General features: G+C 41.4%; 2 long non-coding RNA genes across 3 annotated transcripts; both read left to right on the top strand.

The window, feature by feature from the left end:
* The first annotated feature begins 12,289 nt into the window (after window positions 1-12,289).
* LOC104874669 lies at window positions 12,290-16,210 on the top strand. Of its 2 annotated transcripts, none has more exons than XR_783832.1 (3): window positions 12,290-12,402; window positions 13,245-13,338; window positions 15,875-16,210. It is a non-coding gene; the product is annotated as an uncharacterized LOC104874669 (long non-coding RNA). The 2 variants fall into 2 exon arrangements; XR_783831.1 differs by having other exon boundaries at window positions 13,186-13,338.
* A 2,943-nt stretch (window positions 16,211-19,153) lies between these two features.
* LOC104874668 lies at window positions 19,154-25,869 on the top strand. Its single transcript, XR_783830.1, has 2 exons — window positions 19,154-19,296; window positions 25,639-25,869. It is a non-coding gene; the product is annotated as an uncharacterized LOC104874668 (long non-coding RNA).
* The last annotated feature ends 276 nt before the right edge of the window (window positions 25,870-26,145 follow it).

Here is a 26,145-nt window from a genome sequence, read left to right as displayed (position 1 = left end):
ATCAGTAGTCTTTTTGATAATACTCATTCCTACTGGAATCAGGTAATATGTTAATGTGGTTTTAATTTTTTTACTGTATTTTCCTGGTGATTTGTGATGTTGTGTACTTTTTCATATACCTGTTGTTCATTTGTAGGTCTTCTTTTTAAGACATGTATATTTAGGTCTTTTGCTAATTTTTAATGTGTGGGTTATTGTTTGTTTTTTTGCTGTGGAGTTATTAGCATTTCTTATATGTTCAAGAAAATAATTACCTGTCAGATGTACAGTTTGCAAATACTTTCTCCCATAGTGGGTTGTTTTTTCACTTTGATGATTGCTTTGTTGAGTAAAACATATTCAGTTTGATGTAATCGCAGCAACATTTGTCTATTGTTCCTGGTGCTTTTGGAGCCCTGTGAAGAATATCCTTGCCCCTTCTGATGTATTGAAGTTTTTCTTCTATGTTTTCTTCTAATACTTTCATAGTTTCTGGACCCACATTGAAGTTTTTAGTGCATTTGGATTCTGTTTTTGTAGCTGGTAAATGATAAGAATTGAGTTTTATCTGCGTGTGGACATCTTGTTTTTCCAGAGCTATTTTTTGAAGAGTCTGTGCTTTCTCCAATGCATCTTCTTGCCAACTTTGTTGAGAATCAGTTGGCTGTGGATGCACGGTGTATTTCTGGATCCTCTCTTCTGTTCTGCTGGTAACATGTATTTTTGTATCAATACCTTTGGTAAAGGAAAACTAATATGGTTTGAAAGAGTGTGGGGAGGTGTTATGGCTTGTGTCTGGAGGTCCCCTCAAAGCTTCATGTGCTCAAAGGAGGGGTGCTTTTCAGAGGTGGCTGGATCTAGTGTGTCAGAATATGGATTAATGGTGTGTTGTGCTTTGTGTCTAGATGTCCCCACAAAGCATCATGTAGGGTTTTTTCAGAGGTAGCTGAAGCTTGACTGTGTGATGCTGGGATTAAGGGAATGTGATTACTAAATCAGTCCATTGCCTAGCTTAGCATCACCATTATCCTAGTAGTCTGGATAAGACAAAGGGGACAGAAAGACGCTGTTAAAGGCCCTAGTTGCTTTTTCTCTACCGTGTGGGAACCATGAACATGTTATGCCCCTCTGCCATGTGCCACCCTGCCTTGAAGGCAGGGAGTGATGCTCAAGGTGAAGACCAGAGCTCCCCAGAAGACAACAGCAGCCATCCCCGCCGACAGCAAGGATGGGTCCCTCTTACTACAAGAAGAGTTGAGTTTCTATCACAAAAACCAGCTGTCACAAGCTTCTCCAGGAAAATCAACAGCACACAATCTTCCCCTCTAGTTCTCCTTTTATGCTTGGGAACAATTCTCAGGTGGGTCTTCCATACCCAGAACCACTCTGGGCATTCCAAGTTGACCATTAGTTAATCTATCACATGATGTGAGATTACTAAATTAGTCCATTAATTGGTTTAGCACAGTTCTGAGTGTGGATTATGAGAATGCCCACTTGGTTGTAAATGGCACCAACTAATAGGCTTGTAGCCTAAGTGGACTAAAAGGGGAAGGAAGGCTTCACTGCTACTTCTTTGCAGGCTTCTACCTGCCACACCATGGACTGTTTCTCTTCCGTCATGCCCCTCTGCCACGCCACCTTTTCTGGCAGCCAGCTAACTATGGACTGAAACATTTATAAACTGTAAGCCAAAAAAAATCTCATTTAATTCTGTAGGTTGAGTGTTTTGTCTCAGCAATGGGAAAAGTAACTAAGATAGGAGGTAAAGACCAGTAAGAGGTGGGTGGGTCAATGGGAGTAGGTTAATTATTGAGAGAGTGAACTTAGTATAAAAGTAAGTTCAGAACCATCTTATATCTCTTTTCTCATGCTGTCTTGCCATTATGGTTTAGATCTAAAATGTCCCCCACTTATGTGTTCAGAGGTTGGGCCTTTAGAAAGTGACTGTATCATGGGCCACTACATTTTTCAGTGGATTTATCTAATGATGAGTTCGTAGCTGAATGTGCTGTTTGGAGGTAGAGCCTGATAAGAAGAGGAGGCCATTGGGCACATAAACTTGAAGAGTATGTTCTTATCCACGACTCCTCTCTTCTTGCTCTACTTCCTGGCTATAGCATGTTGAGTAGTTTTCCTACATCATGCCCTCCCACCAGGCTATTTCTACCTTGGAGCCAGCCAACCATGGACTGAACCCTCTGAAATCATGAGCCAAAATAAACCTCCTTTCATTTGCAGGCATTGTTCTTTTCTGCCTATAATGGGGAAATGACGAACACACTTGCCTTTCTGCCTCTGATATAGGATAACACAGAAAGATAATTCTCATTAGAAGCCAGCACCTTGATATTGGACTTTTTAATATCCAAAACTATAAGAAAATGTTTCATATTCTATATTATAGTCTGCAGTATTCTGTTATAGCAACACAAAACTGACTAAGATAAATGCCAGTCATGTAACCCATCTCCCCAATTGCTTATGAAGAGATTTGACTCAGAAGCTACATGTTCCATGATCAAAGATGAGAGACAGACAGGCCTGGCAAGGGGCAGAACCTGAAAAGGTACATCCAGGTGTCTCTTTGTCAAGTAAGTTAGGAAAAACATCACTGGTCTTAGGGGCCAAACTAGATTGTTACTTAAATAATCTGACCTGCTAAATTGAGTTTCAGAGCTCAGTTTCCTCATCATTGAAATAAAGAGCTAAACTAGATCTTATTTAAGTTCTTTTTAGCTATGCCTTTCAGCACTTGTAAATCAAGACTCTAAGGTGTATGTGAGCATGCCAACTCTACCTCTTTCTCTTTCTCTTTTCCTAAATATATTTGATGATTATGGATCTAGGTAATGACAGTAGAGTAGAAGACAAGTTAAAATTATGCTTCCACTGAACAGTTTAGTTTAAAACATCTTTTATGATTATTTCTTACAGCAATGTACAAGAATACTAATTTTCCCACTGTTAAACATAAAGAAGTTGGAAAACAATGGGCTTTCCCAGTTACTCAGCTAAGTAATAAATCCAAATTTTAAGCCAGACATTTAACTTTCAGAACCTGTCTTAGGCAGCTTTCTCATTCCTGAGACATGCTACAAAAATCCCACAGTTTAAAGGAGTTTTAATTTGCTCATGGTTGGAGTTCTTGATCAGCTAGTTCCAAAGGAAAGATATCATAGCAGAAGGGCAGGGTGGAGCAAAACTTCTTTACCCATGGTGGTTTTTAGAAGCAGATACAGGGGAGAAAAAAGGGGAAGCAAAATAGAAGAGCCAAAGGACCAGAGATAGACCCCAAGACCATGCCTCCATGACCCACCCAGACACACCTAAAAGGGTGCTCCCACAATTCCCAGAGTGGATCCCAGGGCCAGTCATGTTAAAAGCCCACCCTAATTCCCACAGTACCCTAGACTAACTGCACAACACAAGAGACACCCCTATTTCACCATGCTGGAAGAGCCCTGACTTAATATTTATCCAAAGAAGAGGAAAGAGTACAGATAAAATTGTTAACGGGTAAAAAACACTTTCATTCTTTTAGAATTAAGTTATAATTGATCCACAAGGAATCTAGTGGAAGGAAAAAACATCTACAAGCAAAATTGTCCAACAGAAAATGAAATGCTTTGAGAGATCATAGACAATATTTAAACTTATAATAAATGAGCTCATTAGGAGACTGTAGGCTTCTGATAAGACTTACCCTTCAATCTCTAAAGAGATGTTATTTGCACTAAAGTAGTTTGAGTTTATATGGTAGGTTTTTCTTTGCTTACAAAATAAATAAATGATTGCATGTTTCATCAACGAACAAATGGAATTTGAAATTAAAGATGCAATACCACCTACATTAACAACTTCCAGAAATGAAATTTTTATGTATAAATATAACAAAATATGTATAAGTTTTATATGAGAAAAACTAAAATGTCTAATAAAAGAAATCAAAGAACTAAATAATTGAATAGTTATTCCATGTTCATGGATAAGAAGACCTGATATTAAGAATTCAGTTCTTCCTGAGTTATTCTATAGATTCAGCACAAACCTAATCAAAATCCCAGATTGATTTTTTATATTGAAAAACTAACTCTAGAGTTAACATAGAAAAGCAAAAAAATCAGAATAGCCTACACAATACTAAAGAAAGACAAAATAGGAAGGCTAACTATGCCCACCTTCAAGACTTACAATGAAGCTACTCTAATAAAAACAAGATTATTTTAGCAAAAGAACTGACAAGTAGGTAAAGCGAACACAGAAATAGTACCAAAAAATATAGTCAAAATAATGTTTGACAAAGGAGCAAAGGCACGTCAAGAGGAAAAACAATCTCCTCAATGAATGTTTCTGAAATAACTGGGAATCTACATACAATGGTAAATATTTAATTCACAGACCTTATTTCTTTTATAGAAATCAATATAAAATAGAACATAGATCTCAAGGCAAAATAAAAAAAAACACAGAAGGAGTAATCTGAGTGTCCTTTACTTTGGTGATGACTTTTTAAAAATAAAATACTAACAGCACAGTCTGAGAAAGAACAAGTTGACAAATTGGACCTCATTAAAATCAAAAATTTTGATTTGCAAAGGCTTCAGTAAGAGGATGAAAAAGACAAGCCACAGAGAGAAAGAAAATGTTTAAAGATACCTGATACAAGGGCTATAGAATGTACAAAGTACACTTAACACCTAAAATGTGAAAACAACCCACCCCATTTGAAATGGGTCACAGATGCAGACATACACCTCACCAGAGAACATGTAAGGAAAGTAAGCATATTTTAATTGTTACATTAAGGAATTACACATTAAAGTGGTAGGAAAAGAAAAACATGTAAGACATTGCCACACACCTATGACATTATCTAATATCTAAAATACTGATGACATTACCAAAGGGGTTTAGAGACCTCTCACATATCACTGCTGGCAATGCAAAATGGTGTAGCCACTTTGGAAGACAATTTGGCAGTTTCTCACCAAACTAAAGATACTCTTACCATACCATCCTGCAATTTTGCTTACAGATATTACGCAAATGCGTTGAAAGCTATGTGCACACAAAACTTGTGTGCACATGTTCATAACAGCTTTATTCATAATCACTAGAAATGAGAAACAATCAAATTACTTTCAATAGGCAAAGTGATAAACTGCTACACATCTATAGAATACATTCAATGATAAAACACAAATGAGTTCTCCCATTGAGGAGACATGGGGGAACTTCAAGGGCATATAGTTAAGTAAAAGAATCCAGTTAGGAAACAGTTTATTATTCTAATTCTATTGCTGGAGAAGGTAAAACTGTATAAACAGTAAAAAGATTAATGGTCATCAGGGGTTTCGGAGCAGGGAAGAAGTAGTGCACAGGGGAGTTTTAGGGCAGCGAGATTATTACGATACTATAGTGATGGATGCCAAGATATGCATTTCATTTGTCAAACCCACTGCACTGTATGGCACAGGAGTGACCTTGTGTAAACAACAGACTTCAGTTAATAGTTGTATCAATATTGGCTCATCGGTTCTAAGAAATATAGCACACTAATGCAAACTGTTGTATCTATGCAGGAACAGGAGAGGGAGAAGATGGTTGGTGTGCACTGGGCTGCTTGAGCTATACTACATGCAGGCCTGGAAATCTGGACAGAAACATGCTCCTGGCAGGTAAAAGCTGGCAGTAATTCTTCTGTTTCTTCCAAAGACAAGGTTCAGGTTTCTCTGTGAAGGAAAATAGAGTTTAGGGGAAAATACCTACAAGGCATTTTAAAGGAAATTTAAAGATCCTCTTCCAATACAGAGATACAAAACAACAAGAAATGGGTCACATGGGAGATATGGATGGCTAAACAGGAGCAGTGTTTAGAAGGAGCCTTGGGTGTTGTCTCTCAAGGCCTCCAGACGGTTAAGAGCCTGGACCTACATTAAAAGAAACCAATATATTCAAGCCAACACCTTGAAGAGTGATGAAGCAGCTGGGCCTCACACCTGGAGGCAGGTGAGTAGTAGGAGAGCACAACAGTCTATTCCACCACTGTGGAGGGGCTTAGATGAAGGACTCTAGCATCAACCGTATTTAGTAATATTCTCTCCATTGCTGTTTTTCATTGCAGTAGCCTTCAATGATGTTTTACAAACTTCATAAAATTTAAAGGACAGCCCTGGCTTGTATTTAAGGAACAACAGGGCAAAGGGAATCATAGCTCTAAAGAAAGTCAGACTTAAGAAAGCCAGAGGTAACCCACAAACAAGCAAATCCCAGAAAGACGGGGCAGCTTGTGAGGAGCACTGCATATTTATGTGCCCCTCATTCATATCATGGAACCCTGACCTCCAGGGTGATGGTTTTAGGAGACAAGTAATTAGGTCATGAGTGTGAAACCCTGGTGAGCAGGAAGAGTGCTCTTCTAATAGAGTCCAGAGAGCTTCCTCACCTTCCTTCTGCCTAGTGAAGACACAGGGAGGATTCGGCCGTCTCCTTTCTAAAGAGGGGCCCTCACCAGAATCCACTGATCTCAGACTATCACCCTCCAGAATGATAAGGGATAAATTTCTGTTGCTCATGACCCACCCAGGCTATGACCTTTTCTCACCACTGCTGAAACTGACCCAAGACAGTCGTGAGTGATTCGGTGGTACAGGTACACAGACGTTATTGGTGGCTGAGGTTCTGAAAAGGAAGCAAAGGCTATCGTGTGCCAGAATCCTCTCCCTGGCCACACCTAGAAAACACACAGGACTGGGATTCCTGGCAGAAGGCTGAGGTGTGCAAATCTGTCTCAGAGGAACCCATTTCACTAAAAATGAGCTCTTTTCAAAGGTCAGTTGATCCTTGGGAGAGTCGGTTTGCTAACAAAAATAGTCTCCTTAGGCAAATTTCAGCCTCAGTTTATCAGCCAGGAAATGATCAGACAAACACTCAAGTGTATACACAGCAACACACACTCGCAAACTCACACACTCACACACACACACAGGCCCCACCCTCGTCTACGCATATGGCAGGAGATCGTGCTGTGTAGTTGCTGAAGGAATTCCAAAGTACGTCTAGATCACTCTGAAGTTATTTTCCCTTCCCAGGGTTGAACATAGAATTGTGTTTTCTTATTTCTTTACGTCCAAGTCCTGCGGATCTGCTTAATAAGATTCAGACTTTCATTTTTTCCATTTCAGGAACTAAAGAAAGAAAAGTCTCCAGGGGTCAGCCCTGCTTGAATTCTCAGCAGACTTGACAATGAAAAGTTCAAACATTGTGGCCTCCAGTCATTTTCTAAAACAAACAAAACCAGAGCAAGCCTGGTAGGCACTTTCATGACTTACATAACTAAAATCTTCTCTTTCTCATTTTGCTTGTTATTTTTTTCTTTTCTTCCCTCCTCCATATATTCTTCAAAAACATGTGAGTCATGCCCGCACTTGGAACTGAACTGATCATTGCCTGCGCATCAGTGTGAAATGTCAGTACGTAAATTAAGTAAAATTTCTGGCTGAGGAGATCAGTAGAGGTGGGGAGGTGCTGGAGCTGTTTTTCCAGGTCTGGTTTTCCCGTGGGAAGGAGGACAACCTGAAGTCCGGGTCCAGGGAGAAGAGGCAGTCAGGGAGGACAAAGCTCACAGTGGAGGCTGGCAGACAGTGGAGAGGATGCAGAAAGGTGGAGCAAAGACAAAGACAGGGCTCCCTCAGGTGCAGCGAGGTGATGCATGACATGAGGCTGGCAGAGACCCTGGGGAGAGTCTACCTCAGGTACCCATTTTTGCAGTGGGGCTGAGCAGCTCCATGCACCCACCCTTCCTCCCTGTGACTGCACATCAAGCACTTCCTTTCCTCACCTAAGAATAGACTGTCTCTAGGACAAAACTCCTCTACAGCCATCTCAGATGGAAGCTGCCCATGCTCCTCCTGTCTCTCCAGGTTCCATGAAGATGTGATCAGCATGCTAGCCCCGGGGCCTCCCCAGGGAAAGTGTACTTGCCTCAAATTTCTCTCCTCTTGAGGCTCTGTGGCAGTTGATCCCTAAGTTTTTTTGCAAATAGAACTCAACCATCAGGAGCACAATTAGCATCAGAAGGACACAGGGCAAAGATACAGAGCAATCCAGAGGGCACAAAGCAGGCAGGCTGAATACCTAAGCAAGACCAATTCTGGATTCCACTTTTCTTTGCAGATGGGCCTCCTAAAATACTCCATCACTGCTTTTCAGAGACCATTTGTAGCTGAGAGTCCAGGCAGGAGGTGAGGAGCACACCGAGCCGGGTGGGCCTAGGATGCTCAGGTTAACATGGAGTCGGCCAAGCTCAGAAGTAGCTGAGGCCCCAAGAGAAGCTTGAGGCAGAATCAAATCCATTGTATGCCTCGACATTTCTGCATTCTTTTCTGTGGGAGCCAACCAGCTTCCTAGTATATGAACCACCGCACAAATAAGTAGTTTTCTCAACAAATAAGTTGCAAGTGAAGCAAAGATAACTAACAGAAGGAAATGAGATTTCTAAAACTTGCCTGGCAAGTTTTTGCCTTGCCTGGCAGCCCAGAAAAGCCCCTGGACCCACAAGAGTCTATGAAGTAACCAAGAATTCGAGGGACATTTCTATTAGCCTTAAAATCTAAACAGAACTGAAGGATGTACAGGAAACCCCAAATTTCCTTTTTTACAGAAACTAGAACCAACTCTGTGCTAACACTGTTCGTGCGGATTAGAAAGTATGATAGGAGATTACGTGTGCATTTGATTACATTTAAATGGGGAAATGGATCAAACATTAATCAAGTGCAGTTTGCTCAGGGAAATCTTAAAAAACATTTTGCACCTTACAAGGAGTGAATAAAGGAGATGTGTTCGTTATAGAAGGTTGGAAATCATTTGACAAGAAGCAAGAAAAAGCTGCCATGTTTCATCACCTCATTACATGGGGCCTGAGGCATAGTGTTCCCCACAGAGGAGATGCTGATAATATGTGCTAGTCCTGGACTCTTACTTATGGAACCATGTAGCCTTGGGCAAAAGAAGCTAGATTGCAAGCCAAGCATTTATCCCTCCTTTTCTGTAGGAAGCATGCTTAAGAGTAATGAAAGAGTTAATGAGGGAGTCCTCTGCTTAGGATTCAGCTAATTCTCTGTGTTTTTTAATAAAAGCATATAAGCCAGAGATATTAATAAGCCTGGATTTGAGACCCAACTCTCCCACTTAGTATGTGCAAGACTTTGGGCAAATGTAACAGTGAATGCATGCAGCTACAAGCATCAAAAATGCCAATAATAGTGGCTTTAAAGACTAGGAATTTTTTCTTATAGAATCCAAGATCGAGTATAGTGAGCTTGGGACAAAATAAATCCCAATGAGCTTCATCAAGGAACTGAGTTCCGGTTCACTTTCTACTCTACCATCCATTTGTGTATATAAATCTCCCTCTTTGCAACATGATCACTTTTACCCCTCCGGCAATTGCATCTGCATTCCTGGTAGGAAGGAGAAAGGAAAAGTATGTACCAATTTGCCTGTCTCTTTTCATGAACTCAACATGTGCTTATTTGGAAGCCTTATTCAGTGATTTTCTGCTTATATATTTTCATCAGATAATTACAGGCATAGTGTTGATAAAAATAAATTGACAAAGCTGACAATGAAAGGAAACTTTAGTCAAGTTTATAAACAAATATCTTCAAATACAAGCAAGCACTCAAATTAAAAAGCAACAAGTTCTGTTAAAACTCAACATGTTGAAATCTTTTTAAATGTGCTCATTATAGACATAGTAATATTTTTAAAGGAGCTAACAAAAGTGAAAAGAGAGAAAGCCAGAGGGAAGGGCAAAGAAATGAAGGGATGAAAGAAGAAACATCTTCAGTTTTTAAAATTGGTACATAAAAATAAACATAAGCAAGTATTTAGTCTGCCTTTTCTATACCAAGTGCATGTGAGGATATTCAAAGGATTACTGAGAGGGGTTCTCTTTACAGAAGTATTCTGGCTTTTAGAAAATGAAGAGCAAAAAATCCAAAACCCATATCTTTTGAACATGAATGAAATAATGGAGCCATGAATGGGTGCTAACATTACAGTAACAGAGCCCATTAGATATGACGGAAAAATATAGCCTGATATGAAAACTCGGGTATTCCTGCCAAAAAGCTCCAGTCTTACACTATCGAGTTTCAAGATCTAACTACTCAGGTACCAGAAATGGAGGTGCAAAGGAATATAGTAAATGATGCCACAGGGATTCAGTCAGCAAAATGCAGAAGGTGGGAAAGTTTACAGGACAAATCAGTAGTTTTTCCAACAAATAAATCACAAGTGGAGAAAAGATAACTAACAGAAGGAAATGAGATTTCTAAAACTAGAGCCATATCCAACAGTTGCAGTAGATGACACTCGCTTGATTGATGGAAAAATTATTTAAAATATGAAATAAAATTTTCTAAATTGAATGCTGGTTTAATGTTTCATTACTGTAAGCAATAACTGTGTAGACATAAAATTAGTATTGCCGTTATGTGTCCTTAAAGGGTACTTCCCTATTATATATGTGGTGGAACTCATATGGATTAAATTACATGCTTTCTGGGATCTGCTCCAAAATAATCCAGAGGAAAGGGGAAGTAGATGGAGGCGTGGATGACAAAATATTATCCCTGAGTTGATAATTGCTGAAACTGGATCATGAGTACATTATGGGTCCATTACTGTACTGTTTTCTCAACATGTTTGGACTTTTGAAATTTTCCATCCTAATTTTTAAAATATGAACTAACCTCAGAATAAACAGCATTAGACAAAAGCATCATTGAATTTAGCCCAGAGTGGTGGGAAAAAAATCATCCTGAGCCAATGGCTCTCTCCGTCAGACTGACTACGATTCTTCACAGGGTCCTCTTGAGGAGGCTGAAGACTCAGAACCTGAGTACCTTCACGCAGGTAAGCTACAGTATAACAAAAGTTATTGCTTCAATTGAGATTTGTATATTCACAAAGTTCTGGATCTAAAAAGTCTCTGCAGATTGTAGAGTAAATACTTAGAATACACAATGGCATGCCATTCATCCTGTACAAGGAAGAAGACTCTAACACATGTTAGGTGGGTGCATGGAGGAACCCTGAGGATATTATGCTGACACATTCTCTAATCACAGAAGGACAAACAGCGTATGAATCCACTTCCACGAGGCACTGAAGATAGCTCGACTCAGAGAGACAGACAGCAGCTGGTGTTACCAGGGGCTGGAGGGAGAGGGGAACGGGGACATTGTTTACTAGAGTTTGTATTGTGTAAGATGCCAAAAGTTCTGCAGATAGGTGGTAGTGATGGAAGCACAATATTGGAAACTAAATTTTATTTCATTGGTGTGTTATCACAATTCAGTTTTTAAAATTACAATTTAGGTTAAATGCCCCCAAGGAGAGGCCAGTAATAGCTGTTCAAGTGGGCACTACTGACTGCCTTCTGGTGTCTGTTCCCCACTGTCCTCTTCTAATAAATCCCAATTTTGTAGACATCAGCATCTGATTTAGGAGAGACTAATGCTTCTTCTACCTGTAGGAGTGGATCCCAGGTATTCCAAGACAATCACAGCATGACATTTTCCCGACAGCTAGTAGTGGCCTAAGGAGTGGCTTGGGTTATGAACTGTGTTTGTAATGAAGTAAAGCCTTTGTACTGCAAGGTTGGAGGAGGCAGAAACAAGGGAGCACGATGACCCTATTCCTGTTGGTAGTGATACTATGAACGGAAGTCTTTTTAGGTTCGATGTATATAACATAGGGAAAAAAAAATCATGGAAAAAAATTAAAGGGCACTGCTACATAAAGAATTTGGTGACACTGCTAAACTACCGAAATGACCAGATCTGTAGTTCTTCCTACTCCTGGTCTTACTGTTATGCCAAACAGCACACACCACTACACAAGCCAGTTGAAGTTGAGTCCCTGATAGTACATCCCACACCATTATATCTCAAATGGTAATGCCAAAGAAGTAGTGACTAGGAGCAACTAGTCAATTACAGAAGTCAGGACAAGTAGCATCCAGGCTGAGGCAACAGCACCTAATGTCCTGTGGTGAAAGAGAACAGACTCGTGTCCAGGAATTCCAATAAGCAAAAGAAATCCAGGCTGATTGAGGCACAGAAGGATCTGGGGTGAGCACTGATACATAATGGGGTGAAGAGACAGAAAGCTGGTCCCCACGGGGCAGGGCCCATTGGGGTTTTGCTCTTAACCCTAGCGGGAGTCAGATGCCAAGGTAGTGCTTTATGATGTCATGAATACAAGATCAGATTCACTTCCAGGTGAGGGTGCAATGTGGAGAGCTGGCTGGCGCATGGCCAGTCTGGAAGCAGAGCATCAAGGCTCTCGGGCACAAATGATGGCAGCACAGTCTCGGGTGTTGCTTGTGGGGATGGAGCAAAGCAGGAGGTATCTGTGAAACTTCGAAAGTAGTATTAATGGAACTTAGCTGTGGGTCAAATATATCCTGCAGAAGAAAAGAGCGTGAACTAGACTCAATCATAGCAAAATGGATGCATATTGAGGCCACACACTTTTTAATTTAATCTTGAGTTTATTTAAAATACTTCCTATTTCACCTTATCAGTTATACGATTTGTATACAGTTATACAATTTATACTTTTCTGAGGCCATACTCAAGTGAAATAAATAAGGCACACATGTGTAAATACCAAATTATTTCTCTGGTGTGAAAAACTACAAGTGTAAATAAGATCCAAATTGTATTACTGATAAGGTGAAATCGGAAGAACAGGGCTAAAGGCATAGGGGAAGTGGGAAGAATAGGCAAAAAGAAATAAGGGACAAGAAAAAATATGAGAAAAGGAAAAAATGGAAACAAAGTCTTTGTAAATAGGAGAGGGTAGAGGGGGTGAAGGGAGGGCAGGAGTATGGGAGGAAAATGAGAACCAAGACCTGTCATGTAAAGGTACAAGATCCCAATGATGAATGTAACTGTACTGTATACCTAAAATGTACCAATAAACTCAATAAAAAAAAAAAAGAGCATGAGTCACAGGGATGTTCTAGATTTCTGAATGTAACAGGGAAACTGGAGTGCTTTTAGGACCGCAAGAAACAATGCCCAGATTTTCAGGAGAGAGATCTTGTACTATAAGCAAGGACAGAACTAATTTAAGTAGCACTGCCAATTATACTTAATAGAATAGTAACAGTTACCATTTACCAAGCATCTATTAGAGAACAGAATCTACATGATATGCTTCCCTTGATGCTGCACTGCCTTCAGACTGAACAGTATCACCAATTGCTCTGCCAAGATGTGATCCTGCCCTGCTCCCATCAAGTTGAAGTATTTGTGTTACCACCCTCAGTCTGGACAGGTTTGTGACTGCTTCTATCCATAGATGTCAGAAGCTATGTGACTTCTCAGGTTTGGTCATAAAAAGCCACAGAGCTCCTCACCAGTTCTGTAAGAACACTTATTTTAGGGGAATCCTGATCATGAAAGTGGTCCAATGGCTCCGGGACCACCTAGCTAAGAAGCTCACATAAAATACCCAGGTTGTCACACACAGCTGAGCTCTCTGCCAATGGCAAACACTAACTCACCAGTCAGGGGAGTGTGCCATCTTGGAGATACTCCGATCTTATCCCCCATCTGTTGCCATGGGAACCATCCCTGCCCTAAAGAAAACAAATCTGCAAGCACAGTAAGTGACTGCCAATGATCTTTCATGTTACCAAGTTTGGGAGTTATTGGTTACAACCCCTGGCCACTGCATAGGTGGGAAAAAACAAGGCTGAGAGACTAATGTTGCTTGCTCCAGATCACAGGGCTAATGAAGACCAATATCAGAATTCTAACTAACTCTATCTAGTCCAGAACCTGAGCTGTTTTGTAAACCTCACTGTTGCCACCATTTTGGTCACATCCCCAAATTAAATTGCTACGTCTGTCCAAAATTTCACACCTTGTTCCAAAACACAGCTTTAAAACCTAACCAAATGCATTTAGGAAGTAATCTCTCCAGCTTAGAAAAAGCAGCCCACGAGTACAGTAAAATATGGACAATTTCAAGCACTTGGAAAAAAATTCCTTCTATCCCCCATCTCTTTTCACAAGCACCAGGGAATTGATACGAAATTAAAACAGACAACTTCCATTTTCTTTCAGAAGAGATTTATGGCTCCTGTCTACAGAATTTCTAGCCGTGAACTGAACTGTAAAACAAAATGTTTTAAAATAATATATTTAAAGCAAAGCAGTGTTATGTGCAATTAATGTAAAAATGATCAGATGTGATGGTTGCTGAGTAAAAGTAAAATGGAGAAATATGAGCTAGAGGAGTGTAATGTCATTTCGTGAAGCACAATCCGTCAGAGAAGAGCACAAATCAAAGAAATAATCAGGCTTACTAATGACTTCAGAGTAACTTTCTCCTACTAATCAGACATCCTGCAGTGGAATGTGATCCCTTTGCCTCTGCCTCAGTCCAGCCCCAGAAGATCCCATCTCTGAAGGGCTTCTCCTACCTGTCACAGGCAGTATTTCACCAGCACCCAGGGCCCCAGCCTATCTCCCCCATTTTGCTAGGGTCAACCCTCTGCCCACTGCCACCCCTGTCTAGGATAAAGCTTGATCGTGCTGTAGGTTTCCGCTCACATGCCAACTCCTTGGAGTGCTGTTTCCTGGGGTGTCTTCCAGCCAGCCACAGGGTACTGATCGTTAGGGTACCCACAAAACACCAAATGCAATTGTGTGGCAGGGCTTTAATGACCTGACAGCTCAAGTTAACTTAGTGATGTTCTGGGGTACATGTACAGCACCAGGTGCTGGGGAGACCACAGAGAAGATGATGGGACACCCCTGCTTCAAGAGACGAGGCTGAAATTAGGGCTTCTCATCTGGGTGGGCATATCTTCTCCCCCAGCAGAGCTTCAGCAGTGTCTGGCCCCATATTGGCCTTGCTGTGCCTGCCAACATCCAGTGGGTGGAGGCCAGAGGTGCCCCTCCACTTCTCACAGCTTCCAGGACAGCCCCTACCCCAAGGAAGTATTGAGCCCAAAATGCCAGCCATGCCAAGGTTGAGAACACCTAACCTTATGTAACCACATGGGTAGGTAAGATCAGTTCAGGGTTTGAGAGCTATTCAGTAAATAAATGTGAAAGAATTTGAAGAGCTCTGGAATGAAAGAGGGTGATGCCTCTCTAGAGTGACTGGGATCAGGAAATGGAGAAATCAAGCCTCTGATTCCGCAAGTCTGGTTCAAGAGTGTGTGACGCGTCCACTGCCTCCCTGGTGTTACCTGTAATAACACCGTTCAGTGCTGAGTACCAGGCTGGCCCAGAGACACATCCTAGTCACAGTTTATTTGTTTTTGTTTTTTGGGTGTTGGGTCAAACTCAGGAACTTGCACTTGCGAAGCAGGCGGTACCACTGAGCTAGATCCCTGGCCCTAGTCAGTCTTATTTACCCGCTTTTGTTTCTCACTTGAGACCATGACCTGGGTTTCCAGTCTTTATAAAATGTATGGCACAGCCATGCACATGCATGAATGAATGGATGATATCTTTGCAGAACATGGGTAAGAAAATCAGGAGCTAAGCTTTGCCAGTCTAAGATGACTTAGGGCAGTATATTAGTCTCTTGGAAGTTATTACAACAAAATCCCAGAAACAAAGTGGGTGGCTCAAAACAATCAAGGTTATTCTCTTGACATTCTGGAGGGCAGAAATTCATATCCAAGCTGTCAGCAAAGCAGTGCCCCTTCAGAAGCTCTGTAGAATCCTTACCAGCCTCTCCGCCTTGTAGGTGTAGCTGGCTCGTTGTGTGCCTCAGCCTACAGCTGCTTCACTCCAGCCCCAGCCTCCCTCCTCCTCCTCACGTGGCATTCTCTGTGTCCATCTCCTCTTAGGTGCACACAAGTCATCCGGATGGAGGCCCACCCCAACACCCTAATCTTACCTTGGCCATGTCTACCAAGACCTATTTCGCATGGGTGCCACAGGTTAGGATTTCAGCATATATTTTTTTAAGGACACAATTCAGCTTGTTCCAATGACAAAGAATCCTGACTTCTAGACCTAAAACAAACAGATGAGCTGCAAATAAGAACCACGCTACCTGAGCTCTAGGAGACAAAAGTGGCTGTGAAGCACCTAATAAACTCAGAGCCAGCTGCCGTGACAGCTCTGCACATTGACACTGCCACAGACTGGTGCAGGTAGTGGGCCCGGCAATGGCCACAGCTCCCCTGCCACTCTTCCCTCTGCTCTAGCCTGTCACTTAGAAAACAGAAGATGGCGACAGACCCTCACGTCTCCCCAGGGACCGGCAGGCACTGAGAGCTGTTTTCTCATACATCCTCCAGCGTGAGCCGCACGTTAACCTGTGTGCAGAGAGGCCCAGGACCGTCATCCCATCTCCCAGCGGTGCAGCTTCATCGTCTGTCAGGTGCTAATTGCAATGCTGATCCTTACTGCCAGGCCCAAATCCCATAGAGTAGTCTAGGAAACACCGGACACATAGTGAGAACTCAATAAATCTCGAGGAAATAAATTAGTAAACTTAGTAAACTGTCTAGGATGAACATCACTTCAATTTCCCCTTCTGAACTCAGTTTCCTCTAGTTTTTAAATAGAATTACTCAAGTCCCCACACTCCACGTTTTCGCAGGAAAGATGAAACCCTCCTGTAGACTCAGTTGCATAAGAAGGAGTTGCTGGTGTAGCAACCTCCAGGCCAGGGCTTCTCCCTCCGCATTTCAAATGCTCCACTGCCTGATTCCTGTTCTCTCTCTGCATCTCTTTGCCACAAACATAGGAGAAGCCTCTGCACCATCACTCTTCAACCCCTTCAGAAACAATGCTTCCATTAGAGACAGAATACAGAGAGGTCTCAGGTGGAACTCCTTCTACAGTTCCTCAGCCAAGTCCTCCCAAGCCATCTCTTTCTGGGGTACATGCACGCTGCCATATTAACTGAGACCTGGAATCTCCCAAGTCACCATCTCTCCTATTTTCTGCCTCAAACCCCAATAACAGGTCCCATCCACCACCCCTTCCTAGCTCACTGGCTCCTACTCATTCAGATGACAAACACCTACGTTAGTCTACCACCCTCCTACCCCTGACTTCACACTTCTGTGAGCCTCCATGGTACTGGTCGTACTGCTGTTTACTCTATACTTTACCAGAGTTCTGAGATATCACTGACAGAAATAGTCACTGTCCACTTTGGGCAGAAAAAGAATGCATGAAAGGACACTGACTGCTAACAGAACTTGTGAGTTTGCTGGACAATCAGGCTTGCAAGTGTACAGCCAAGAGCAACACCTCAAAGAAGGAAACAGAAAAAAGAAGAAATCTGGAGCTACTTGATCAAATGGGGTGAAGGATGGAACAAATGGGGAAGGGAAGGGTCCCACAGCCTGAGGACCGGGTGTGACAATCCAAGCAAATGATGATGAGCATCTGAACCTATCAAGGGTGTCTTCAGGTATTGTTGAGATGGGGAGGTGTGGATAGATTCAAGAGACACATGAAAGGAGAAATTGGCAGCACCCACAGCTCAGTTAGGTAAAACGCTCACTTAGCGAGCCCTCTTACACCACTCCTTCGTGGCCTTGTAGGTAAGGAGAGACGTGATGGCCCATGGATCAGGGAATACAATTACAGGCTGGCCGAGCGGTGCATGACAGGCAGATGGGCTCAGACTGAGATGCGCTGAGGTGTAGATCTTACTGTGAGGTATCCATCAGCAGATGGAATGTGGCCAAGGAGAGATGTTGGGAAGGAGTACAAAATGGATATCGCAGAACGTGCTGGTGTTTGCAGGCAGTGGAATGTCTGCGACTGTTTGAGAAGGGATTGTGGAGCATAAAAGTGGGTCAAAACCAGAGCTGAGATGGCTGACTCCTTTCTGTTTGTGTGGGATTTCTCTGGCTCTGGAACTAAAAGTCCTGTGTCACAGATAATCCCTCTGGCACAGACAAGCTAGAACCCACTACATAGGGAGTAAAACACAAAATGAGAGGGAGAGGCTTTGCTCCTGACAGCTAGCGTGGTTGCAAAATCATGACTAGAACCCAGACCTCCTAACTCCTAGGCCACTGCACTTTCTTTATCTTCTGCCAGGCAAGAGCTAAGCTGATGAGATGGATAGAAAAGTAAAGAATTAGGGTCTAAACCCTAGGATATTTATCCACTAGTTGGATGACCTAGGGCAAACTACTCTGTCTCTCTCTCTCTCCTTCTCTCTCTCTCTCTCTCTCTCCTTCTCTCTCTCTCTTTCTCTCTCTCTCTCTCTCTCTCTCTGAGCCTTACTTTTCCTGCCTAAAAAAGCAGAAATGGTATGAAATGTGGGACCAAGTAAGACCATTGGGGCCATAAAAAATGGAGCTTCTGCCAACAACGTGACAAGAGCAGGAAAGAGCCTCAGACTAGTGGACCACTCCTCTCACTTTGAAGTCCAGCCCCAAGGGTGCCAGGTCTCCCCTGGCCCAGGCCTCTCAGCAGTTTGAAGAGTTTGACTCTCACTAAATTGTCCTCAACACTCCTTTGAAAAAATATGGTCCCACTCCTAAAACTGTCTGCAGTGAAATACATTTCCCCTAGAAAATGGTGGTGGATTTATCGCAACTGGGCCATTCATTTGTTAAAAAGCAGAATGGCATTTATTGCCAACTGCTCACTTTATGGGAGAAAAGAAACAGGGAGTCTAATAAGCTTGGTTAATTTTTTTCTTTTATGGCTCCAGAAACTGCACTAAATATTCCTTCTGCTTTTCTTACACCATTTGGAGAACGCTCTGAATTTGTTACAAGAAAGCTTCAGCCCACTCATGTGCTGCTTTTGTCTGGGGAGGAGATGCTGGACGAGAGAAGTTCTGAGAACCACTCCTGGGCATTCTCCCTACTGGAGTTCAGCATGATCACTGATCATTTTGCAAAATTGAGGATGCAACTTTTTTTTTTAATCCATTAGTAGATGGGAAGTTACCTGTAATGATTCAGCTGAGATGATTTTGAAATATGTTGGGATTCACTGTACAGTGGACCCTCAAATTACAAGTAGCCTGACACATAAACAACTTGTGTTATTACTGGAATTTTAGTTTTAATTTACAACCAAAGTTTTGAGTTATGACCTGAATGCTGGCCACTTGTGCTTCCAGATGGTCTCAGATACAGATTTAACCCTCAAAGAGTTCTGGAAGATTCTGTGCGTGGAGCTAACTGAGAAATCCTGGGCCAGCGTCTCTCTAAGCACACTGAAATCCACCTGGGTACAGGACAGAGATGCTGAAAGCTCTGCAGAGGAGCCTGAGCTACCTGAGGTACCTGAGTTACTGGGGAGCCCTGAGTTACCGCCAGGCCCTGAAAATGAATTGAGTTCATAAGTTGAGGGTCCACTGTGTTTTAAAAACACATGAAGCAGCAAATTAGTGTTCCAAAAGGGAGATCTGAACCCTGATACTTGTTTTTTTTCGGGGGGTGTCAGGGATCAAACTTGGGTCCTTATGCCTGTGAAGTAGGTGGTGGAAACACTGAGCTAAATCTCTGGCCCAATACTTAAGTATGTGAACCTGATTAACATCCGAGAACCTGCAGAAGGCTTGTGAAATGCTCACTGCCACAGGGTGACACTCACATGTCTACCCTGACCTCCTTGCTAATTTCATTCATCAGCTACTTAAGGAGTTTGAGAACATCTGCTATAAATTATACATTGCACATTGCCCAAGACCATTGAAAGCCTGGTTTTTCAGTGGCACCTCTGACATTTAAGTGACTTTCTCAGCCAGGGCTGCCCAAAGAATTTCCTGGGACAGTGACAGTATTTTAATCTGCACTGACCAATAGAGTAGACACTAGGCATGTGTGGGTATGGAGAACTTAAAATGTGTCCAGGTCAAGACTGGGGAACTAGGTTTTTAATTTTATATGATTTTGATTAATATGAACAAGAGTAATTAAAAATAGCCCACGGCTGTCATACTGGACAACTCAGATCCAGCCAGTTTGAGCCTCAGCTACTTCAACTGTAAAAAGGTGCTGTTGTAAGTGGAATCTACACAGTGCTTCCTGTGAGTGAATATTTACAAGAAGTTAGAAAATCCTCATTTTAGTATGACCAAGAAAAATGCCGCTATGTGGAGTTTTATGCCTGATTAACGTCCTGAAATTTCATTGAGGGCGTTTATAGATAAAGATTACTAACTAACTACAAAGCCATTCATTAAACATTCTTTCACAAACCAGAAGCTTTTACTCAAGGTGCAGCACAGGGCTTCAAAGGGTGAAGCAGAGCTCTTTAATATGGAATTGTATAAAAAGAAAACCATAATGCTCCAACGTCATCAACCACTAAGAGTAAGTCACAAAGTCTAAGACTCTCAGCTCAGAAGAACCATGGTAGTCATCTTGCTCTATGCTCCTTTAGTGCTTAAAGGTCCTCCCCACAGCTGTATCCCAACCTGTACAACTATTGGGATGGGGATCCCTCTCTCACTTTCTTTCTCCCCACCCCCTAGAGGAGGCTACTTAACCCATTTCATGTTGGACACAGTGTTTGTAAAGAGAGCTTCCTATGCTGAGCAAAAATCTGGAGAGGTACCATGGATCTTACAAGGAGTCTGCCACTTTCAGTTTTGTGAGAAATAAAAATAAGGGTAATAAAACTGCTATGGGGTCACTGGGAAGACTAAGATTGATATAGAGATCAATGTGGTGTGTTCCATGCCATTCCATCCTGCTGGCGTGACTTCCTTAACCTCAGGGGTAAACCGAGGATTGACAGTTTCTCATAGCACCTGTCCTCCCAAGGGACACAGCAGTAGTTGTGGTAGTACAAGTACTTACATTATTCTCTTGTTACGATGTATTTAACTAGAATAACTTCTAGAATTAATTTCTAGAATGTGCACCAAGTTAATTCATCTGTCTCTGCAATAGTATTTCCTTAGCTATTGCCTATTTATTAGGATTTCAGGTGCCTCATGGCTTTCACAATTCAACAGAAATTGTTTCATGTTCTCAGACTGGCCAAGCCTGGGAATGAGAATGTGAATGACATGGAGGCCTTGTCCAATCCTGCAGCCCCACTTTCCAGGATGGTATTGATGATGTTGATGGCAGGGGTGGTAATATTATAAGGAATGGAGAGAGCATTGACTTTTAAGGATGATCAAGTGTTGGACGCTGTGTTCAGAGCTTAGCAGAGATGATTGCATTTAATATGCACAGCAATACTGTGAAGTAGTTTCTTTCATTATTATCTGCATTTGACAAATAAGAAATCTGAGCAGAACAAGTTAAGTAACTTCCTCAAGAACAGGAGGATGAGCTGAAAGTCATGAGAGGCGAAGCTGCTACAGTTTTCCAGTGCCTGATATAGGTGCTCAGAGTACAAGAGGGCTCCCATCCTGAAGGCAGAGAAGCTGGCAGGAGAAAGAGTTCAGTGACAGCAAAGTGACCTTGTCCTGAAAGGGAACCAAGACAGGAGAAGATGGATGGAAATATTCTTTTAAAGATGGGGTTCATAGGCCTTAGTGTTTGGATGGTAGCACTTTTCCCTAGGGGAGGGCATGAGGGAAAAGATAGCCAGGTCAGTGTCCTTCAGGAATGACAATAATGTCCCTGAAAGTCTGCAAAATGCTGGAAAAAATGCAAATGATTTTTTTTTAAAAAGGACAAATCCATGTCATAAAAATAAATTTGACTGCTAGAGTCATCAAAATGAGGACCATCTGTGAAGATTCTTCTGAGATCTGGCCCCCAGGTGCCAACATCTTTAGCTACCTTCTACCTGACCCCTCCTGCTCTGCCCTTTGAACACACTAATCTGCCAGATGAACCTCTTTTAGTAGCACAGAGGCCTCCTTTTCTGACCCCTGGCTAAGACCAGAGGTCCTGTTTTCTGCTCAGTTGTACTTCAGGGTCCAGCCCATTAGAAGTGATTTATGGAAACAATGGGTACACATCAGTGCTCTGCATTCTAAATATAAAGGTTTCCAAACCATTTAACCAACCAGAAGCAGCTAGCATTTCTTGAGCACCGACCAAAACCCGAACAATCGTGGCATAGTTTAGGTCTATTGGCTAACTTACTCTGCCTGGGCCTGTGAGATTAGTGCTATTATAATCCCCATTTCCTAGATGGGGAAACAGAGATCAAGGAACTTGCCAAGTAGTAAAGAACATTTGGATGCCAGAAACTTTGTGCCAGAGCATGAGCAGTTAGTGCGTTTTTAGTTTCATAAGCCTTCCCGGAATTCCTAGTGTGTGCCTTTTTACCTGAGTCTACAGCTTCTGCTTTAAAGCAAAGTAACAGGCATCATAGAAAATTAGAACTCAGATAAACTAAATGAGCTCCTGAATCACATAGGAAAATTGATGCCTAAAGACAACTGGTGACCTACCTAAGGACACTCAGGCACAGGCACGACAAAACCTGATTCAAAGCTGGGCCTCTTATTTCACTGTTCTTTCAAAGAGATGATAAAGCACCTAAAAACACTTTGAAAAAAATCTCCTCTACAAGCTCATGATATATTTATTATTGTTAATATCAGTCCTAACCCACCAGGCAAAATGTTTTTCACACAATAGGTGGCTGACAGACATGTCTGGGCTGTAAAAAGTGGACCTAAGAATATAATTCAAAACCCAAGGTCTTAGGTAAGAAAGGCCTTTTTCGGAAATATACATGAAAGGCATTTTTCCAGGGCCAACATTCCATTAGTACTTCAAATCATTAATCAGGTTTTGTGCATAAAGTCAACCCATTGCCATCGCCTGTAAACTTTTAGTGGATTGGAAACAGGTGACCGGCTTTCTGGACTGTCAGTATCAGAGCACCTGGGAGAAACTGCAATGGATTAGCCCTTCCAGCCCAGGCTAATGAGGGCCTGGACTGCCTATGAACTGAACCACTGAATCAGACATTTGCTTGGGGAGCTCATGACTCAGGCTAAACAGCCAACCAGGAAAAAAAGACTAGGGTACCATGGTTTAGACAGGAAACTGAGGCTCTCTGATGATGTGCAGTGACTGGACTAAGAATTGAAGAAACCGAGGTCCAAACTTACATCTTACAATGCCAAAATCATACAGCACTAATTAAACATTTTCACCCCAAAGTTAAGGAAATTCTATTATAGAAGAAAGATAATCCCCAGGAATTTCTAACTCACATCTACAGCTTCTGTTCAGAATTGAACTGGTTGTCATAAAATTTCATGGGCAATCTTTGACATGATTCCAGCCACTGAGGATGTCTCTGCCTATTATCATAAGAATTGTTAAGAACAAATCCTGAAGGATCCTTTCAATTCTTGCATGATTCTGACAGATCCTAAAGCTATACGTAGCTAAGAATATAGATGCAGAAGCCAGACATTTAGGGTTCAAATCTTGTCCCTGACACTGGTGAGCTATAACATTTACTAGTTGAGCTTGAGCAAGTTAATTAGTTTCTTTGAGCTTTCATTCTCCTTCCCTGAAAAAAGATAGACTGCTATTGGAGAGCTGTTACCAAGATGAAATGAGCCGACACAGGTAGAGTGCTAAGTTCAGGGTCAGAAGTGTAGTAAGCATTCTAAGAGCACTCAGGATGTCTCTATAGATTGGAAATCTAAAGTTAACAATGTGCGCAAAGGGAGTGCAGACAACAAAAATAGCATAAGATTCAAACCAAAGGCCTGTTGCTATAATGATATAACACACGATACTTCTTCATCTCATTAAAATTGCAAAAACATTTGTTGCTTCTTGGTGTTATTCCTTGGACAATTGGGGTTCTGTTCAGAAAGTCCCTGTCTATGCCTGTGACTTCAAGAGTTTCACCAATTTGATCCTCCACCAGGTTAAATGTTTCTGTTTTAATGCTTAGATCTCGGAATCATTTTGATTTTAGTTGAGTGTTGGGAAATATATGGCTTTCAATCTTCTGCATGTATATAGCCAACTTTCTAGAGAGGCTATCTTTCCTCTAGGACAGTAATGATGGATCTTTAGGGCTTCCAGTGATGACAGACATCTAGCTGCAGCACGCATGCCATAGCTTTGCCACCACTGCCTTGTGTAAGGTTTAGGTTCCTTTCTCAAAGATCAGGTGGCTGAATGTGTTTGGAGCTATTTCTGCGTCCTTTATTATGTCCCACTGATCCATGTGTCTGTTTTTTAAGCCAGGATCATGCTGTTTATAATTACCATAGCTTTGAAATATAACTTGACATCCAGGCATGAGATGTCTCCTGCTTTGCTCTTGTTAGCCAAGATTGCTTTTATCGTTCTAGCTTTCTTATTCTTCTATATAAATATTAGTGTTTTTTCTAGTTCTGTGTTGGTCTTCTGTCTGGGATTGTATTAAATGAATATGTTAGTTTGGGGAATGAAAATAGTCATTATGCATTGCAAATATATACCAATATACATATATACACATATGTATGTGTGTGTCATGTCTTGGTTCACAAACACTATTGCTTGCAAAGAATTTGGTTCACAAATAGAAGCGTTTGGCAAATATTGTTTTTGTTTGCAAACTCTGCATTAGGTAACAAATATGATTGTGGCCATCTTTCTTATACAAACATGCATGTGGCCATTTTTTCAAAATCATAAAACAATTTAAGTTTATGATCTGAGATATAAATATATACATATATTTTTTTTAAAAAACTATTTTCAAGCTACCTTTCCAGTACTGGAATTGGGCAATGAACTCAAGCTATTTGGTGTAGGTAGGTGTTTGGATATAAATATCTATTTTTAATCTTGTGCGTAAATGAATACAGAGGTTAGTCACTGAGTGCAGGCTAATCTAAAATAAATGAATACATTTGAATTAATCAGATCCTCCATCTATGTATATTGATGACTTACAATGATATTAGTACAAACTACAATGACAAATCATTTCAAAAACTAGGTACAGTGCACTTTAAGTCTGCAAGGACTCTGGAGGTTTTGTATATAAATTTGAGAAAACTTTAAAATATAGGTGGGCATGGCTATGTTTGGAGTGAGAAGCAGGGGGCAGGAAGATCTGAGGAGATTGTTGAGCCACATTCTGGAAGGGGAATGGTAATAGGACCTGCAAGGTCATAAAAAGAAAAAGAGGAACAAGATAAGGCCAACGGAACAAGAGCATTCTGTATTTCACAGTTAATTTCTCAGACAGAGGACCTTGAGACTGCAATTGAATTCAGTGCAATAAGCAGCTCTAAAGCAAGGCAGCGTGATAAAGAGGACTCTGCTGGTTCTTGTACTTGTTGGGATCTTGGGTAAAATAACTTTGCTAAGGCTGGTGATTTCCCCAGAAAAATAGGCTTTACTACCTTGACCTTGAATTTTTATGAGAACTTGACAATATTGGATGTGTAAAATGAAAATGGCAGCTCATGAATGAAGAACAGGGTGAAGTTAATGGAGAATAGAGTCAGTGTACCGGGTACAATTCTTGGCATCGCTATTTGTTAGCTATGAAACTTTATTCAAAGAACAGCCTGAGTGAGCATCGATCTTCTCACTTATAAACAAGAATAACAGAGTTAACTTCCTGGAATCTGCGTGAGAATTAAATGTAAACATCCAGTTCCTATAACTTAGGAGATACTTGGAAAACATTAGCTGTTAGTATAAATGATTGTCACTGATGTTATTGTGATTCCCAGTGATGAAATTTGTGATGCTGGTTTAAGAAATAGAAGAATGAAAGATATGGGGACCATGAAGAATATACAAATGGAAGAGAGTGTATGTAACCACAGACTCAGGAAAAGGAGGAAGGGAATTACTGTGGATTGGCAAAACTATGGCAACACAATTCTACTTTCTCTTCCTCAAACAAGGAAGGCACTTATAAGAAGAGGACATTGTAAATGCCCCTTTTTCAAGCCAGAGAAGTATCTACCAGAGCTCTCTCTCTCTCTACATGTGAGGACACAGAGTGAAAAGGCAGATGTCTACAAGCCAGAGAGTAGCCTCACCACTGACCAGATCAGCTCACATTTTGATTTTGGACTTTCCAGCCTCCTTACTATAAAAAATAAATACTGTTGTTTAAGCCACACTGTCAATGTTATTTTGTTATAGCAGCTCAGATCAACTAATACACGCTTATCAATGGCTGGTACTTGCCAGAATTGGAGAAGAAATTTAAGTACACAGTACCTCATCTT

The sequence above is a fragment of the Fukomys damarensis genome, unplaced genomic scaffold, assembly GCF_012274545.1.
Source record: "Fukomys damarensis isolate Sample0158 unplaced genomic scaffold, DMR_v1.0_HiC HiC_scaffold_35, whole genome shotgun sequence".
Classification (NCBI taxonomy): domain Eukaryota; kingdom Metazoa; phylum Chordata; class Mammalia; order Rodentia; family Bathyergidae; genus Fukomys; species Fukomys damarensis.
Note: the sequence above shows the minus strand (reverse complement) of the source record. Positions and strands in the feature narration are given on the sequence as shown.